The sequence below is a fragment of the Elaeis guineensis genome, chromosome 1 (assembly GCF_000442705.2).
Source record: "Elaeis guineensis isolate ETL-2024a chromosome 1, EG11, whole genome shotgun sequence".
Lineage (NCBI taxonomy): Eukaryota > Viridiplantae > Streptophyta > Magnoliopsida > Arecales > Arecaceae > Elaeis > Elaeis guineensis.
This window is the reverse complement of record NC_025993.2, coordinates 86,083,074-86,090,138: the sequence shown is the minus strand read 5'-3', so window position 1 is coordinate 86,090,138 and position 7,065 is coordinate 86,083,074. Positions and strand designations below refer to the sequence as shown.

Below are 7,065 nucleotides of genomic sequence, written 5' to 3'. Positions count from 1 at the left end.
TCAAAGCTTGAAGACTGAATTGAGTAAGTGTTTTGCTATGAAAGACATGAGATCAGTGAAGCAGATACTTGATATGAGGATTACCCATGACAAGAAGAATGGGAGGCCATGGCTATCTCAGGAGAGATATATAGAGAATATCTTAGAGAGGTTCCAGATAAGCAACTCTAAATCAGTTAGTTCTCCACTTGCAAATCATTTTAGATTGAGCTCCAAACAATGTCCTGTTAGTGAGGAAGAGAAGGGAGAGATGTAGAAAATCCCTTATGCATCTACAATTGGCAGTTTGATGTATACCATGATGTACACTAGATCAGATATTACTTATGCTATAGGAGTTGTCAGTTAATTTCTCTCTAATCTTGGGAAGGAGTATTGGACTGCAGTGAAGTGGATTCTCAGATATTTTAGAGGTACCTCTAGAGTATGTCTGTCTTTTGGTATTAATAAATCTGTGTTGGATGGATATACAGATGCAGACATGGCATGTGATATTGATTCTAAGAAGTCCACATTGGGATACTTGATGATTTTTTTAGGGAAAGCTATCTCATGGCAATCTAAACTACAGAAATATGTTGCTTTGTCAAATATAAAAGTAGAATATATTGCAGTGACAGAAACCAGCAAGAAGTTATTACGAACGAAGAAGTTCCTTTAGAAACTTGGTCTGAGGTAAGAGAAATTTATCTTGTATTGTGATAGTCAGAGTACAGTTCATCTCAATAAGAATCCAATTTTCTATTCGAGGTTGAAACATATTGATGTGAGGTATCATTGGATACGAGATGCTTTGGAGAAGTTATTATAGCTGGAGAAGATTCACACAGATGACAATATATGCTTCAGATATGCTGACTAAGCCATTGCTTTCAAAGAAGCTTGTAGACTGTAGAGCTAGCGCTGATTTGTTGGTCTTCCCCATATGGATGTGAGGGAGAGATTTGTTGTGATGTCCTGCCCCTGTGCTGGAATCCGCAATAAATAAAAAAGGATGGAAAGGAGAGTCCAATGAGGACTCAATCTTTGCGCGTTAAATAGAGTGCGGTGCGGAACCTGTGGCAGAGTGTGTGAGATAGAGAGCAGCACAAAAACTAGAGCAGTGCAATAGGAAGAAGAGAAAAAGATTCAGAAAAATAGACTTCTTTATCAGTAGATTAGATGGTTAATCATTTTCTGATTTTGATGAAATTTTAGTATATTATTTCTGACATCAAATGTTATAAGTTGATCGGTTCTGATCTTTGAAAAATTTTCTCCACAAATCGTTTCATGCATCCACGCATTTAGTGAGATCTGTCCCTGTTTATTATTGATATCTACTTTATTGGTGATAATTATTTTATTATGAAGTCAAGATTTATTCTTGATGATATATATTTGCATAGCTCTAGTTGATTTAGAGAAAACCTGCAATAATTTTATTATTTTATATAATGAAAGATTCACAATACAAATCTGGTGTCTTTGCACTTGATTTTATTTATATTCGTTAGATTTGGTATTGTTGGGTTATTATAATTTGCACATAGGAGGTAGAATTTATCTTGGGTACAAATGTGTTTGTGAACCTTTTGCCCCAACAATTCTAAGATAAGGTTACTTAAAATAGACAGTATGAATCTCTGCAAATCTAACCAATCTCTCGGCTACCCTTGTATGGAATCAAACTTGTAGCAGGAACAGAAGACTCAAAGAGGAACTCCTAAATCCTCCAACCACAGCCTGACGATTCTACCGCATCTCATCTCCCTGTAATATATACAATTCCCTTGGTCTCTCCATGCACTCGGTGTTTCCACTACTCTAGGCTCGCCACCGTTGCTCCCTAGCAGCACTCGCCCCTCCAACAGCTTTCTATCTTCCTCCCTCACCCACTGCCTTCTCACAGGATCGTGCCAGTAAGCTTCAAACCGTACCGACTATCGCCTTCATCCTAGACCCGTCGAGGGAAGCTCAGTGCCCATAGCTTTCCATCAATCTGGACCATCACGGCATCGAACAATGGAAGCGGAGCCAACAACAGGAGCTCCTCCAACACAGGCCAGGGAAGGCGAAACCAGCGTGCAAGCGTCATTCTCGACGGTGGCTGAACCACGACGACGTAGTCATCATCGCCGAGAGCGATGATGTTAGAGACGCCGCATGGAGTCCCAACGCAGTCTCCTCCATGCAGATTGCAGTACACGAGATGGCCTCTGGCCTTTCCACTCCAGTCCAGGAGCCAGGAATCTGGAGAACTAGGGATGTCTGTCAGGAGGGCTCGAGAGAAGGCAACAGGAGACTCCGGGAGATCGACGGTGGTAGCTTCAACAGGGTGGACGAGAGATGGTTTTTGGTGGGTGGGGTTGTCCAACATGACAAGGTGGCCATGAGAGAAGCCAGCCCAGAACTTGCCGGCGGTGTTTGGGAGGAGCTTAGAGAGATGGGGTATAGGCTCAGGGATGGTGTGGAGGATGAAGGAATCGGGGGAGAATGGAGAGTGGAGGATGAAGACAGGAGGGAGGGACTGAATCACCATCTCAATGAGGTTCGACCAATGCCGCGAAGAAGAGGATGCACAGCTGCGAGATCTCTTCTGCTTTCTCTTTGAGTTCTTCTTGCTCCTCTTCACTGCCATGGAGATGGATGAAATTGTTTTGTTCAGTTCATCACTAATTCTTTTCTGCTGCTGCTGCTGCGGCTGCTGCTCGTTGTTGTCCACACTTTGGACGTGGAGTTTTTCATGTTTTCCTTCCACTTTGCACAGCCATCTGGCCTGTTCTGCTTCTTGTTTGATAACTCGTTACTTCCTTTTCAATGCCATGGAAATGGCCACAATTGTTTTATTTAATCATCATCATCAAATCTCGTCTGCAACTGCTTGTTGTTCTCGTTCCCCACTTTGGACTTGGATGTCGTCATGTTGTTCCCATGTTTTGCCATGGCTTCATAGAACTAGACTGTTACAAGCCATAGGGTTCGATCAAGAGTGGCGACTATTCATGTCACATCAGATTTTGTTGGATTAAACTGCACTGTCACGGGAATATGCTAGCATAATTCCTTGCCCAGATAAAGGAAAAACAAAAGAGAAAAAATAAATAAAAACCTATTAGCATTAGAAATTATAATAAACAATAAAATCAAAGAATAGATTTCAAATTGAATTTGAATAGATTATAAATCCTAGTGGTTGAAACAAGGTTGAAAATAAAACTGAAAATAAAAAAATATGCTGATTACTTTTAAAAAATTACTTATTTGAAAATTTGGCACTCCGAAATCTCAAACATAATGATCTGCTTTGGAATTAGATGATTGAAGATTGTTACCCTAACTTATCATAAATTTTTTTAAAAAACTTGTCAATAAATTTTAAATAAGTCAACCGTAGTTGATGATCGCAAAAAGTGAATGGTCATTTGAGGCCAATAATAGAATAATGATAGTCACAAGGATTGACATTTAGGAGGTGGTGGTCTAGGAGTATTCTTAATTTAGGAAAAGGTGGCTACCAAGCAAAATTAATGTTCCAAGCAAAATTATAGTTAACTAATTATTTTTCTCAAAAATCAAAGGCACTCACCAAGAATAGATGGGAAAAAGAAGAAAGTAACCCTTGAAGTGATGGAAACCCTAATCCTTGGACCTCCAAGTACTTAGATGTGGAGATTAGCTTCAAAATTTAGCAATCTGTGAATTTCCAAGTTGACCTGCTTTAAGGCTATAGCTGATTGCCTAAGGTTTTACCCAAGCTTAGATAAGCCATGATAGTCAAACGATTTCAAGGAGTAGATGATCATTCAAGGCTTATCATAAGATGGTAGTAGTTGCAGGTGAAGTTGTGGTGGAGGATACCTAATGTAGTTAGTAGGTTGAGGCAACTAACAGGTCTCTTGATAATAAGTTACTAGTAGAGGAGAGAAAGATGAGAAAAGGAAAGGAGGAAAAATCAAATGGCCGTGAGAGAGCAACGAAAGGAAAGAGGAAAAGATTCACGGTTCCATTGATGGCTTTCTTCCTTTTAGGAGTGATATTCTTATGGGCATATGTAGGCATAAAAATATGCACCCTTCATGGAGAAAACATGTAGCATTGTATTTGGCTATTACCCTTGTTAGCTAATTAACATTCATGTGTTGTAGTTCTTTTAACCTTTTGATGACAAAAAGGATTCTAACCAATAAAAGTAGTCTAGTTGGCAAAACCTACATCCCATAATATTAACAAATAAAATACTTCCATAAGAGTATAAAGCTGCTTTCTTGAGTAACCCAATATATAGAGCTTTCTTTCCATTTTTTTATGTTACTTCTCCCTCTACCACAGAGAACTCTAAAACATATCAACTATTTTGTTTTCTCCCTTATGTAATTTTCTTGTTTTTCTTTTTTGCAACTACAATATGAAATAAAAGTTATTTTACACCAATCATTTTGTGCCCTAGAACTATACATGAGCACTTGAGAACTATTTTATATAATTTTACGTGCCTCTAATAGTTAGAATACAAGTAAGCTAGCATAATTCCTTGACCTAGATAAAGGAGAAAAAACAAAAATAATTATCAACTTATCAGCATCCAAGATTTTAACAAACAAAAAAGATTGAAGATAAATTTCAAAATATATTAGAATAATTCACAAACCCTAGTGAGTGAAAGATAAAAACTAAAAAGGAAAAACTTTGGACTCCAAAAACTCAACTGCAATGATTATCTTTGAAATTAGGTAATTGAAGACGGTTATCCTAACTTGTCATGAAAGTTCTCCTTAAAAGAATATCACTAATTTAGATAAGCCAAGGGTAGTTGATGATCAAAGAAAGTGAGTGGTCTCTTGAGGCTAATAATAGGACAATGGTAGCTAGTCACAAAGAGTGATATTTGGGTGGTGATAGTTTAGAAGTATTCTTAATTTAGAAAAAGATAGCCACTAGGTGTTTAGGTGAGAAGCATGCACCAAGTAGATAAGGAGGATTAAAAACGAAGAGGAGAAAAATTAGATGGAGACAGGAAAAAAATAGGAGAAGACATAGAGTTTCTTTAGTGGATTCTTCTTTTATAAGTGGAAAGAAAAATCAAAAAATATGTTTTGGATCAATTTATAGAAATGTTATAAGCCATAACTAATGGCTAATGCAGCATTAAAGTTAACTATTTATTTTTTAAAAAAAATCATAGATTCTTACCAAGAATAGATGGGAGAGGCGAAGAAGAGAGTAATCCACAATATGATAGAAACCTTAGTCTTTGGATCTCTAAAAGCTTAGATGTAGTGATTGGCTTTAAAATTTAGTAATATCAGAATCTCCAAATTGATCTGCATCAAGGTTGTCGCCAAAGTTAAGATAAGCCATGTTAGTCATATGATCACAAATAGTAGATAATCATTCAAGGCTTATTATAGGATGGTGGCTGTTTCAGGGGTTAATGACCATGCCATTGTGGTGATGGACCACCTAACATAGGTTAAGGTAACTATCAGATCTATCGATAATAAGTTCCCAATAGAGAAGAGTATGGTGTGAAGAGGAAAGAAGGAAAAATCAAATGGCTGTGAGGATAGTTAAAAAAAAGTGAAAATTTTGGGATTCCATTTTCGGCTTTTTCTTCCTTTAAGAATGATATGCTTATAGGCATATATAGACATTAGAATCTACATCCTCCATGGAGAAGATATGTATCATTATTCTTGGCTAGCACTCTTCTTAACTAGCACTCTTGTCAGCTAATACTCATGTGTTATGCTCCTTTAACCATTTTGATGACTAAAAAATTTTTAACCAATAAAAGGTGTCAAGCTTATAAAATCTATATCTTATAGCTTTAGCAAATAAAAGACTTTTATAAAAGTGAAAGCAACCTGGTGCATAGAATTTTCTTTTATTAATTTTTATTTTGCTTCATCCTCCACGATAGGGAACTCTGTACCTATCAATTAATTTATCTTCTTTCTAATGTTAGTTTCTTATTTTATTTATACTTTGCAACTACATTGTGATATGAAAATTATTTTATATGTCAATCATTTTGTGCCCTACAACTATACATGACCACTTGAAAAATATCTAAATATAATAATTATAATAATTATACAAAACATGTCATAGGATGTTTGTTTATATATGACCACTTAAAAAGTATTTTATATGATTTTATATTCTCTCAAATAGCCAAAAAGCGAGTAAGCTAGCATAATTCATTGTCCTACATAAAGGGGATAAAAAAGAGAGAAAAATTAAATACCAACTTATCAACATTAGAAATCATAATAAATAAAAAATGAATAAAATAAATTTTAAATTATATTTAAACATGTCATAATCCCTAGTGATTGAAGTACAGTCCAAATGCTTAAATGCAATGATAATCATTGGAATTAGGTGACTGGAGATTTGTTATGCTAACATGTCACTAAGTTTGTTTCCTGAGAAAACTTATCGTTAAATTTGAGATAAGCCAAGTGTAGTTGATGATTACATAAAATAAATAGTCTTTTTTTAGGCTAATAATAGGACAACAAGCATCCCAAGGGTTGATATTTGGGTGGCAGAGGTGGTCTACGAGGACTTATAAATTAGGGAAAGGTGGCCACTAGAAGTCTAGATGAGGAGCACTAAGTAGAGGAAGGAGGACTAGAAAGGGAAAGGAGGAAAATCAAATAGGGACAAGAGGAAAAAAGGAAAAGATATAGAGTTTCTTTTCTTTCATTTGATAGAGAAGCTTCAATATTTCTTTAGTGAATTCTCCTTTTATAAAGAATAGGGATTGAAAAGTAAACTATAGATCAATTTATATAAATATTATAAGCCCTAATTAATGGTTAAAGCATAATTAAAGTTATCTAAACAAATTATTTTCTAAAACATTAAAGGTACTCACCAAGAATAGATGGAGAAATTGAAGAAGAAAGTGACCTTCAATTCAATGGAAACCCTAACCAATGGGTCTCAAAAATCTTAGATATGGTGATTGGCTCCAAACTTTAAGAATCTAAGAATCTCCAAATTGATATCGTTCAAGGCTTATGATAGAATGGTGATGGCTATTTGGGTTAATAATCATATAGTATTGATAGAAGA

The 7,065-nt window shown here is 35.8% G+C and overlaps 1 pseudogene; it reads right to left on the bottom strand.

Annotated features, from left to right (window-relative positions):
• Positions 1-2,073: 2,073 nt before the first annotated feature.
• LOC140856112 (uncharacterized) lies at positions 2,074-2,904 on the bottom strand (annotated as a pseudogene).
• Between the last annotated feature and the right edge of the window lie 4,161 nt (positions 2,905-7,065).